At 34.6% G+C, this 12,612-nt stretch overlaps 1 protein-coding gene and 1 pseudogene across 2 annotated transcripts in view; one reads left to right on the plus strand and one right to left on the minus strand.

Moving 5' to 3' along the window:
* The first annotated feature begins 5,958 nt into the window (after nucleotides 1-5,958).
* LOC145285867 (uncharacterized) overlaps nucleotides 5,959-12,612 on the plus strand; it is a 510,918-nt gene continuing 504,264 nt past the window's right edge. For both annotated transcript variants that reach the window (XM_080134312.1, XM_080134311.1), the window contains exon 1: nucleotides 5,959-7,550. The gene's annotated coding sequence lies outside the window, so the exon portion shown is untranslated. The remainder of the gene's footprint in view (nucleotides 7,551-12,612) is intronic.
* On the minus strand, nucleotides 9,324-9,442 carry LOC145286807 (5S ribosomal RNA; annotated as a pseudogene).

Genomic DNA, 12,612 nt, shown 5'->3' on the forward strand with positions numbered 1-12,612 from the left:
ATTTGTAATTTCGTAGAGACCGCAGAAATCAATTTTTTTAACTTTGACCCCAATGTTGACCCCTTAACATTTATTATTTTCGTTTCATCAAAATACAAAGTTTTACCCATATCTAAAGTTACCTACCTGCAAAATTTCAAGTCTTTAGACGAAAAATGGCAGAGGAATTTGGTAGAATCTGCAATAATCAACTCTTTCAACTTTGACATTTGTGGGCGAAATTTTTGCCTCAAAACTGATTAAAATGCTTGCGACATGTCTGAATACTTATGTATAAATTTTAAATGTTTAGACACAAAATTGAAATCGCAAAGATCAAATCTTTTGAACTTTGACCCCTTGTAAAATTTCAAATGTTTAGACTAGGAATTGGCTGAGTAATTTGGTAGAGACCGCAGTGGTCAATTTTTTTGTAACTTGACCCCTATTACGACCCCTTAACATTTATTTTTTGGGCTCAAATAATATTATAAAGTTTGAGTCATGTCCAAGTAATTTACATTTAAAATTCCGTGTGTTTGGAGCCAACATTGACGGAGAAGTTTGGTAGAGTTTTCAAAGGTCAAATCATTGAACTTTGACCCCTCGACAGCCAAATTTATGGCTAAAAACCGGTTAAAAACTTTTTCAAAATCTCAATACTCCGTATGTAAAATCTCGAGTCTGTAGACCAAAAATTGACAGAGTTATTTGGTAGGGAAATGTACACAGACACTCACACACACAGAGCAATTCTAACCGGGTTTGCTCGAGCCCTTTGTACTGTTCATAGCTTGCCTATGTGTGAATATACTCTTATGTAAAATTTCAAATGTTTAGACCGAAAATTTTCTGAGTAATTTCCTAGAGACAGCAGAGGTAATTTTTTTAAAACTTCGACCCTAATTTTGACTCTTTAACATTTATGGTTTTGGCTTCAAATCAAAATAAAATGTTTGACTCATGTCCGAGTTACCTACATGTAAAATTTCAAGTGTTTAGACCCAAAATTGGCGGAGGATTTTGGTAGAATCTGCAAAGGTCAACTCTTTCAACATTGACTTTTACTAGCCAAATCTTATTAAAACGCTAGCCGCATATCTGAATACCTCTTATATAATATTTCAAATGTTTAGACATAAAATTGGCTGAGTAGTTTGCTGGACACGGCAAAGGTCAACTCTTTTGAACTTTGACCCCTTGATAGCTCAACTTTTCGACTGAAACCGATAGAATACCTTTTATGTAAAATTTCCAATGTTTAGACCAGGAATTGGCTGAGTAATTTGGTAGAGACCGCAAAAGTCAAATTTTTAAAAAACTTTGACCAAAATTTTGAAAACTTAACATTTACTTTTATTAGGCTCAAATCAAATTAAAAAGTTAGATCCATGTCCAAGTAAGGAACATTTTAAATTTCAAGTGTTTAGACCCAAAATTGACGGAGGAGTTTGCTAGGGTTCTCAAAGGTCAAATCGTCGAATTTTGCTGAAAATGATTGACAGAGTTGTTTCGTAGGGAAATGTACACAGACAGATAGACAGACAGACGGACATTTTCACTTATATATATATATATAAATATATATATATATATATATATATATATATATATATATATAAGTGAACGTGTCTGTGTGTGTATGTGTGTGTATGTGTGTGTCTGTGTGTGTGTGTTTGTGTATATTTCCCTACGCAATAATTCTGTCAATTTTTAGTCTACAGACTCGAAATTTGATATACAGGATTGGGAAAATCGATGTGATCGGTTTTGGCCAGAAATTTGGCTATTAAGGGGTAAAAGTTCAACGATTTGACTTTTGAGAACTCTACCAAACTCCCCGACAATTTTGGGTCTACGCACTTGAAATTTTAGATATAGGTTCCTTGGACATGGATCTAACTTAATAACTTCATTAGAACCCAAAACAATAAATTTTAATGGGTCAAAATAGGGGTCAAAGTTAAAAAAAAAAAATTGACCTCTGCAGTCTCTTCCAAATTACTCAGATAATTTCTGGTCTAAATATTTGAAATTTTACATAAAGGGTATTCAGAGATAGGGCCAGCTTTTTCATCAGTTTGGGTCGAAAATTTTTAGTTACCAATATATAAATGTATGTATGTATGTATGTATGTATGTATGTATGTATGTATGTATGTATGTTTGAATGTCTGCCTTAAACTTTCAATAGAGGCGACGGATTTTACCAAGATCAGTATCGTTTTTAAGTTCGACCTTTCATACGACAAATATCGAAAACTTGGCTAAAAACATTAATATCTTCCCCCTTCAACTAGGCACTTTTCTACAGGGGTGGGGGTCACTATTTTCGCCGATATTTTTTAAAGTTATCCTCTCTCATTTAGATTGTCTAGCCTTAATTTTTAAAAATGTCGCTTCCAGTTTGGCGGCAGTCGTAACAGCATAAACGTTAGGTTCTACCCCGTTCTTTTCCTCTTTTGCGGTACGGGTTCGAGCCTGCCTTCCTACTACAACTTTTTTTTTTTTTTTTTTTGCTCAACATACACATCCAAACACCCGGGCAACGACGGGCTGAAATGCTAGTATATATATATATATAAAAGTGAAAGAGTCTGTGTGTGTGTGCGTGTGTATGTGTGTGTGTGTGTGTGTGTGTGTGTGTGTGTGTGTGTGTGTGTCTGTCTGTCTGCCTGTCTGCCTGTGTACATTTCCCGACATAATAGCTCTATCAATTTTCAGTCTACAGACTCGAAATTTGATATACAGAGTATGGAAATTAGGGAAAATCTTTGTAATACGTTTTCAGCAGAAATTTGGCTGTTAAGGGGTCAAAGTTCAACGATTTGACCTTTGAGAACTCTACCAAACTCCTCCGCCAATTTTGGGTATAAACAATTGAAATTTTAGACAATTTCTGGTCTAAACATAAAGGGTATTCAAATATAGGACAAGCTTTTTATTCGTTTGGGTCGAAAATTTGAGCTACCAATATATAAATGTATGTATTTATGTTGTATATTGGTTGATATTGGAGGGGATGATATATTAAAACGTGTCATGTGTTATCTAGTGGATGTAAGATATTGTTCTTTTAACAGACAAATAATAAACATATAAATCGTATTATTTTTGTATAGCGAGGAGGACATGATATTGACGTGTAAACTGAATCATGTTGTATCAGACTTATCACACGGGATATTTTTACAGTTCATATGTAAGAAGAATAATATATGCTTCATATCTTTTTCTTGAAGAGTTCTTCTGTATCTTCCCGCTGCTCCGTGACGAACCATGAAACGATCAGCACCATTTTTGAGACATCTGTTCTTATTTGTGAAACCATTAAAACAACTCTTTATATTTTTATAATATAAATTTATTATAGTTGTCTCAAATGGTTTTCACAGGATCTGCAGTTCGTCTACATTTTCTATTCTTACAGCCCGCTCCCTAGCTGTCTGCCCACCCCTGTCTAGATGTCTGTCCGCTCTGGCGGTCAATCCTCAACTCTCTGAATCTCTCCAAAACTAACTACATCACGTGTTTTCTTACGTCACCTAATTACGTGTCTCAGACCAACCTAATCAACAGCTAGTTATTTGTTTATTCAAAACCCCAAAATAATGTTTGCATATATTTTCTATTTTCACATTCCTTTTGCGATTCACACGTCAATCATTTCTTCTGCAATTTAATTGTTTATTCTTCTAATCATAATAACTGATCCAGCGACCATCCATCGCTCAAATCAATTAATAAGAATACAATAACAAAATAATAATGTTTTGGCCCTTGACCCCGCTTGACACAGTTAACAGATACTATGCTATGATCACAGCCTAAAGGGTCATAGCATTACATGTAATGTCTGCCTTTTGAACTTAATGCAGCTAAAACCAGCTAAAACTATCTTTACATCATCAACGCTCTGATCCCCATCTGGCATCAATTGAAATGGATGGCTCTCGTCTGGGAGATGCCCCGAGTTTTGACAAGCTTCTGGGTTTGTCCTTTACTCCTGATCTGAAATGGAACACGTACATCAAGTCTGTTGCCAAGGTCGCTGGAAAGATGGTGGGATCCTTCTACCGCTCCAGAAGATATCTCACTACTGATGCAATTCTCTATCTATATAAAAGCCAAGTGCGTCCAAGGATGGAATACTGCTGCCATATCTGGGCAGGAGCTGCTAAAAACAGCCTATCCTGCCTTGACAGAGTACAAAATAGACTTTGTGGCTTAGTGGGGGATGGTCTTTTCTCTATCCTGCAACCTCTCTCCCATAGAAGAGAAGTTGCGAGCCTATCCTTGTTTTATCGTTATTTCCATGGCAGGTGCTCGTCTGAGCTCCAATCTTTGGTTCCCCCTCGCCAATCTTTCACGAAAAGCACCCGTCTAGCTGAATCCACTGTGAAAATTTCCCCCCACTCTTTATCTGTGCCTAAATCAAAACGTGGATTCCATGAACAAAGCTTCTTTCTTAGAACTGCACGCCTGTGGAACTCTGTTCCGTCTGCCTGCTTCCCACCTGACTACAACTTGGATGTGTTCAAGTCCAACGTTAACAAATTCCTAATGAACCGCCCCCTTAAGTAAACACTCCATCAAATCTCCACACTAACGTACTGTACTTGCAATAACCCTTAACCCTGAGTGGCTTCCGGGCCTTGATAAGTGGTGACCACAGTGTAAAAAAAAAAAAAAAATTTTAAATAAACTTTGGTCCCGTGGAAGTCAAATTTTCAGCAAAAAACTATTGAAAAGCTTGCCCTATCTCTGAATACCTTTTATGTAAAATTTCCAATTTTTAGACCAAACATTGGCTGAGTAATTTGGTAGAGACCGCAGAGGTCAATTTTTTTTAACTTTGACCCCTATTATGACCCCTTAACATTTATTGTTTTGGTCTCAAATCAAATTATTAAGTTAGATCTATATCCAAGTAACCAATATCTAAAATTATAGTTCTCAATGGTAAAATCGTTGAACTTTGACCCCTTGACAACAAAATTTCTGGCCGAAAACTGATTAAAAAGATTTTCCTAAATCTCAATACCCCTTATGTAAAAGTTTGAGTCTGTAAACCGAAAATTGACAGAGTTATTTTGGTAGGGAAATGTACACAGACATACACCACACACACACACACACACACACACACACACACACACACATTTTCACTTATATATATATATATATATATATATATATATATATATATATATATATATATATATAAAGTCGCACAAAACTCCTGTTCAAGTCAACGTTGCTTGCACCTATTAGTTCGAACCAAACGATCTTTTTAACATGCAGCAAAGTTTATATATATATATATATATATATATATATATATATATATATATATATATATATATATATTAGTGATGGGACGATTCAATATTTTCCCGATTCCGGTATAATCACCGATTCCGTACTAAATTCTCGATTCTGATATAATAACCGATTCCGATTCTTTATAAATCTCTAAATATTGAACTATATAGTTTGTTTTTTTTTGTTTTTTTTTTTTATCCGTTAAATGCTAAATATGCAAATATTTTACTAAACGTAAAAATATACTTGTGTGGGACCGTCTATCTATTTTAGCTTTAAATATTTATTATTTTATCATTATTACCAGCAATGGAAGATTTTGCTTTATACAAAATGAAATAAAAAGGATAAATAAAAGAATCGTTTTGCCATCGGAAAATCGGTACATATTTTTTCCGATTCCGATACCGATTTCGATACCCTCAAATATTCCGATTTTTCCGATTCACGATGCCGATTAATCGACCTAACACTAATATACATGTATGTGTGTGTGTTTCGCTTTATGTGTGGGGTGGTTACTTTTTCAAAGTGATTGCACTTATATAATTTTTATTTATCTTGTTCAGTCACCCACACCCACTCATATAACTAAGAAAGAAAAGGAAAACCGCGCACACACGTATGACCCACCTCACCTTAAAGAATAATTCTCGCAAGATATTAATGAGAATTATAAATTAAGCATTCAATTCATGACGTAAAACTCTACTATCCGTCCGTAATACCCATCACATATTCGTTTTGTGAATTAAATTATATTATTACGTTTATTTCGCTTTTTTTTTTTTTGTTTTTTGTTTTTTTTCGTTTGAAATTGATTCTTAAACACCCACGTATAAATCGACATAATGTCCCAATGAAAGTTAGTATTTAAATCGGCGTTCCATTGTTCTTGGCCTTTAGATTACAGTGTAGTATCTGTTTTGATGCTACACTTCACCTCTTCTATCCTCAGTCAGTGGAGGAGAAATCCTTCATGACTGAGACAGTTTTTATTTTTGTTCCCTTTGTTCAGAGTGCCCTTTTTGGGGGAAGCTGGATTTTCCTCTCATTAAAAAACCGGCCTTGTGTCTAACTGTGCCCTCGTGGGGAGGTAAGTAAATAAGAACTATTAAAAAAGAGTAGCAGTAGCACTTGTTTGTTTTTTTTTTGTTTGATTTTGTTTTTTTTTTGTTTTTTTGTTTTTTTTCTTTTTTTTTTAGGGATTACATTCTTAATCAAAAGGCGGTAATATCTCGCGAAGCTTGCACAGATATAACTTATGAAATATAAGATGTATATTTTAAAAAAAAAAAATCAAAAAAAAAAAATCAATACTTAGACCCCTCTAGTCTTCGATAACTAAGGGACCTCCTTTACCGACGATAACGCAACACATTTTTCGGTATTTTATGGCTGTTTTTATTTTTATTTTATTTTCATTTTTCTTCTTTCTTTTCTTTTTCTTTTTTTTTTTTTTTACCTTTAAATTAAACAAAAACACCTGAGGTTTTCTATCCCCGTATCCGTGCGTAAACAATCTCTTTATTTTTATCTTAATTTATTTACGCACAAACTAAAACGCAAAGGAGTAAACAGAAACAAATAACTCCCGAAGGTCTCCGTTATAAACAGTATCCTCCCACGACAACCTAACACACACACACACACACACACACACACACACACACACACACTGAAGTGCGCATAAGCGCGTGCGCAGAAAGCATACGCAAAAAAAAAAAAAAAAAATACAAAATACAAACCCAACCCTTAACTCACCGCCAAAGAAAGGCAAGGTGAAAAAAAAAAAAAAAAAAAAAAGGCTTGTTGTAAGTCGTAGTAGTAAATATTTCATATACTACTATTCATCGCGGAGCGTAACCAGCGCTGACAGATGTGGGAGCAGACGGCAGTAGTATACACACTCGTTCGTTCATATTTCATGAACGGAGTATAACGCACAGTTACAAATACGCACGCACGCTTACATAAACACATAATACACCTTTATGTGTACTTCTTCCTAACACAGTAGTGTGTAATCGGGCGAGCTGTGTAGTATAGAGCGAAGATTATTATTTGATAACGGCGACCCGAGGAAGGACGGCCTTCTCCTCATATTTCCTATATCCAACTACTTCGGAAGGCGGGATTTTTACTACTTTTAGTTCACGATCCATCGCTTGGACTCTTTCTCTCTCCCTGTATTCTTCTTGGAGAGTCACAGAGCATTAGCAGTCAGCTGATTTTTTTTATTCAAGGTAAGTGAAGTAACGATCGTTTTTATTTTGATTGCTTTCTAGACATAACAAGATGATGATGATGATTATTATTATTATTATTATTATTATTATTATTATTATTATTATTATTATTATGATGATGATGATGATGTTTTGATTTAGGTGATGATGAGATGATTTAGTAGTCCGTTTATTCATTTCGTATCGTATTGAATCAAATTATTCTGCTGTTTGGCATTGGTTTCACCGATACCTTTCCGGTTAGGATTCTTTCCGGAAAGACTTGGGGTACTTACGGGAGGGGTCACGTGAAGGTTGCTAACACCCTGAAGTAGACAAAAATAATAGTATCACTGGCAAGCAATTGGTTACATCATTTGCAAGTCACTTCACTTACCTGTTAACCCCCCCATATATATATATATATATATATATATATATATATATACATACATATATATATATATATTTATATATATATAAATTTAAATTCTGAAAATTAAAATATAGACATATATATTCGAGTTAAGAATTTATTGTTTGACAAAAGGAATATATAGAAGGGGTTATATTAATTTCCTTAATCCATGGATTTTCAATAATGGCTCATATCATAAGGATCACCCTGAAAGTATTACCTCTAGTAATATCCATCAGGATTTTTCATCGGATTTTAATATTTGTCTTATCTCGCTTTTATATATATATATATATATATATATATATATATATATATATATATATATATATATATATATATATATATATATATATATATATATATATATATATATATATATATATATATATATAGTTTTTAGTATTTGGAGCTATTCCTTTTTTTGCTGGGATTGTCATATAAAAATATTACCTCCCAAAAATATTTTGTAAGACTTAATACTACAGGATTCAATAATCTGTGATCCTATTCACCGCAGTATCTCACAAAAGATTAGTACAACATCGATATCGTCAGTTTCAAATCCAAAACAAAGGTGACCCATCGTCTCCTTTTGCCGGACTCTTGTCAGCCTCTATTTATGTCTCTCTCTCTCCCCATAAAATGGGAGCACGCGCAGGGAGACAGACGTAAACAGAGCTGGATGAGAGTCCGACATAGAAAAACAACTATAGACCCCCACCCCACCCCCACCCGTTTTTGTTAATTTGAAACCGACGGTATCTATGTTAACGTCATATTCTGTAATACATATATATAAATAAATATTACGTTCTTATTTTTTTTTCTTAATAATTGAGTATTCTGCTAGGATTCTATCTCACATATATCATCCACTCATCCAGATCACTGGTTCGCCGTATCACAACTCATCAGTGTGACTAGATTCGATTATATACTGAGTGCAAAACACATAAAATTCTTCATTCAATCCCAGACAATACCGAATCTTCCTGCTATGATATATGCTTCAAGATATATAGAACTGGAACATGCGTTTCTAATTATATTTATATGTACAATGAACAATACTTTCCTGCCAGGAGGTTAGACAACAAGATCCGATGTGGTTTTGAAAAGTCAGCGCACTCTGGTCTACAAAATATGCCTGAGCATCCCCGTCGGCAATCTCCAGTAGCGACACCTCAGGCGATTGTGTGTGTGCAGTCAGCACCAACCATATTCAAGGTTTAACCGGCTTCCTCCGAAGGAGGAAGTTTCATGGGAGTATGAAATTCACAAGCGGTCCCCAGTTGTATGCATATCCTCATTAGGGGAGATGACGACGTTAGGTTTTTGCAACTTATTGCAGGGAGGTGTTGACGTCCTCCTACATACAGCACCTGGACTTCCCAAATTGGTCACCCATTTTTGTAATGACCAGGCTCAACGTTGCTTAACTTCGGTGATCTGACGGGAACCGGTGTGTGAACGTGATTATGCCGTATATTACCTCAAGCGATTGGCAATAGATTAATCTCTTCTCGGGGAGAAGGCAAAGCCTGGGAGGGTGAAAGGTATGTACAAAGATAGATCGAAAGAAAGAGATATAAAAGAGAATGAGATATAGAAAGAAAGATATAATCTCTCTCTCTCTCTCTCTCTCTCTCTCTCTCTCTCTCTCTCTCTCGTGACTCTATAAGAAGTATGAGATACGAATTGAACAATTTCTTGTTCTCTGTCAGGGGAGGAGAAATCCTTCACGACTGAGACAATTTTTTATTTTTGTTCCTTTTCTCCACATTAAAAAACGACCCTGGTGTCTAACTCTGCCCTCGTGGGGAGACATTGTAAATAGGAACAAAGAATTAATATGTGAAATAGATCTTGATAATTTGCCCACCGTACAACTATTTTTCATCTTCATTGTCCTAATCACGAGGTTTCGGCCGATGTAACCTCCGATATACTTCATGTGTATGATTCTATTTCCTTGCCTCCCTACGAGGGAAGACTTAGGCACAAGGTCGGTTTTGAATGTGGGGGAAATCTAGCTCCCCAAAAAGGGACACTCTGGATAGGAGCAAAAATTAAAATTTTCTCAGTCATGAAAGATTTATCCTCCACTGACCGAGGACAGAAATGGTGAAGTGGAGTATCAGAATATATTCTACACTGTGATCTTGGCCCGAGCTCTGGAATTGATTAATTCACAGGAATAAATTCCTCTCGGCCCGTCATCCATGACTTCGATCGTTGACGGAAAAAAAAAATATCAATCTCCGTAAAATTAAATATTTTAAAATTTTTCGTGAACGTTTCTGAGTTAGACATAAAGATATTTTTTATCTTAAACATAAAAGTTCAACAAAATGGATATTAATTAGGTTGAAGATTATATCAACCGAAAAGTTATACATAAATATATTTTTTTTAATTACAAATGAGAATAGCGGTCTCGATCATCCGAATATTGTCTGTCTCAAAATTTCGAACAGGTTATATTCGTTTTAAAAACGAATGTCAGTTTGAATTCTTGGATTTGATGGGAATAATATGCTAGTTTATCTCTCTCTCTCTCTCTCTCTCTCTCTCTCTCTCTCTCTCTCTCTCTCTCTCTCTCTCTCTCTCTCTCTCTCTCACACACACACACACACACACACACACACACACACACACCTCTCTCTCTCTCTCTCTCTCTCTCTCTCTCTCTCTCTCTATATATATATATATATATATATATATATATATATATATATATATATATATATATATATATATATATTACTAACTTATGAAAATATATGGAAATGAAACTACACAGACTTATTTGCAAGGATAAAAAGCGAAAAATTTTTATATATTTTATGTATATTTTCATAACATACTAGGTGTATATATGTATATGTGTATATAAATATGTGTATATATGTATGGGTATATGTTTTTTTGTTTGTTTGTTTTTTAGATGGTAGCCACCACTTATCAAGGCCCGGATACGTGTACAATAATCAATGGGATAGTATCGTAGTAATCGTTAGTATTGGAGATTTGATAAAGTGTCTTATTTAAGAGAGCGATTCATGAGAAATTTGTTTATGTTGGACTTGAAGGCATCCAAGATGTAGTCAGGTGGGAAACAGGCAAACGGAAGAGAGTTCCACAGGTGTGCACTTCTAAGAAAGAAGTTTGTTCATGGGATCTACGTTTTGATTTTGGCACAGATAAAGAGTGATGAAAATTATTGACAGTGGTTTCAGCTAGACGAGTGTTTATCGTGAAAGATTGGCGAGGGGGGGACCAGAGATTGGAGCTCAGACGAGCACTTGCCATGGAAGTAACGATAAAACAAAGACAGGCTCGCAACGTCTCTTCTGTGGGAGAGAGGTTGCAGGGAAGAGAAAAGAGCATCCCCCATTAAGCAACGAAATCTATTTTGTACTCTGTCAAGGCAGGATATGCTGTTTTTAGAAGCTCCTGCCCATATGTGACAGCAGTACTCCATCCAAAGAGTCTCCCTTCCTATATTAATGCGTGGATTTGTAATGGAAAATACATAGGATTACGCATCAGATGTATATGTGTATATATGTATATGTGTATATATATGTGTATATATGTGTATATATATATGTGTATGTGCATATATGTATATGTGTATATATGTATATGTGTATATATATGTGTATATATGTATATATATATATGTGTATGTGCATATATGTATATGTGTATATATGTATATGTGTATATGTGTGTATATATGTATATATGTGTGTATTTGTATGTGTATATATGTATGTGCATATATGTATATATGTGTGTGTAATTGTTCTTGAAGGCTTAACAATATATATGTATATACACGTATATATGTTTATATATATATGTCTATGTATATATGTATATATATGCATATGTATATATGTATGTATATATATGCGGATGTATATGTATACATGCATATATGTATATATATATATGTATGTATGTGTATATATGTATATGTATATGCATATGCATACAAGTTAGAAAAGCATTCGATCCAAGGCATGAACATTTTTTTAAAAAATGTTTTTACTATAGGCTTTAAAAATAAAGGTACAAGATTCAATTTGAAATTTATTTATCTTCAAAGTGTACTTTTATAAATTTTACAAAGTAAGGTATAAAAATGTAATTTAAATTGAATCAAAAAAATTACCTTGGATTTATTTTATGTAATGTACATTCTGTTGCACTTTTAAAAAAAATCATTGAAATTTTTATATCTATATAATTAATTGCTAAATGAACGATAATGTTTTTAAATTTGGAAGATCAGCGCATTACTATTCGCCAAATAGCCCAAGATGTCAAGATTAGTACAGGGTCTGTGGAAACTATCATTCATGACCCTTTGCATATTCATAAGGTGTCTACCAGATGGATTCCCAGGTTGCTCACACCATTCCAGAAGCGAGAATGCGCCGAGTACTCGAGGATGAATTTGGAGATGTGCCAAGAAGATGAGTCAAAGCTTTTCAAAAGACTGATTACACAGGATGAAACCTGGGTCCATCACTATGATCCAGAGACCAAAGCCCAGTCAACGCAGTGGAAGCACTTGGACTCACCACCTCCAAAAAAGGCAAGGGTGCAGCCCTCCGCTGGCAAGGTCATGCTCACAGTCTTCTGGGA

The sequence above is a fragment of the Euprymna scolopes genome, chromosome 10 (genome assembly GCF_053919585.1).
Source record: "Euprymna scolopes isolate OS-2025 chromosome 10, ASM5391958v1, whole genome shotgun sequence".
In the NCBI taxonomy this organism is placed as follows: domain Eukaryota; kingdom Metazoa; phylum Mollusca; class Cephalopoda; order Sepiida; family Sepiolidae; genus Euprymna; species Euprymna scolopes.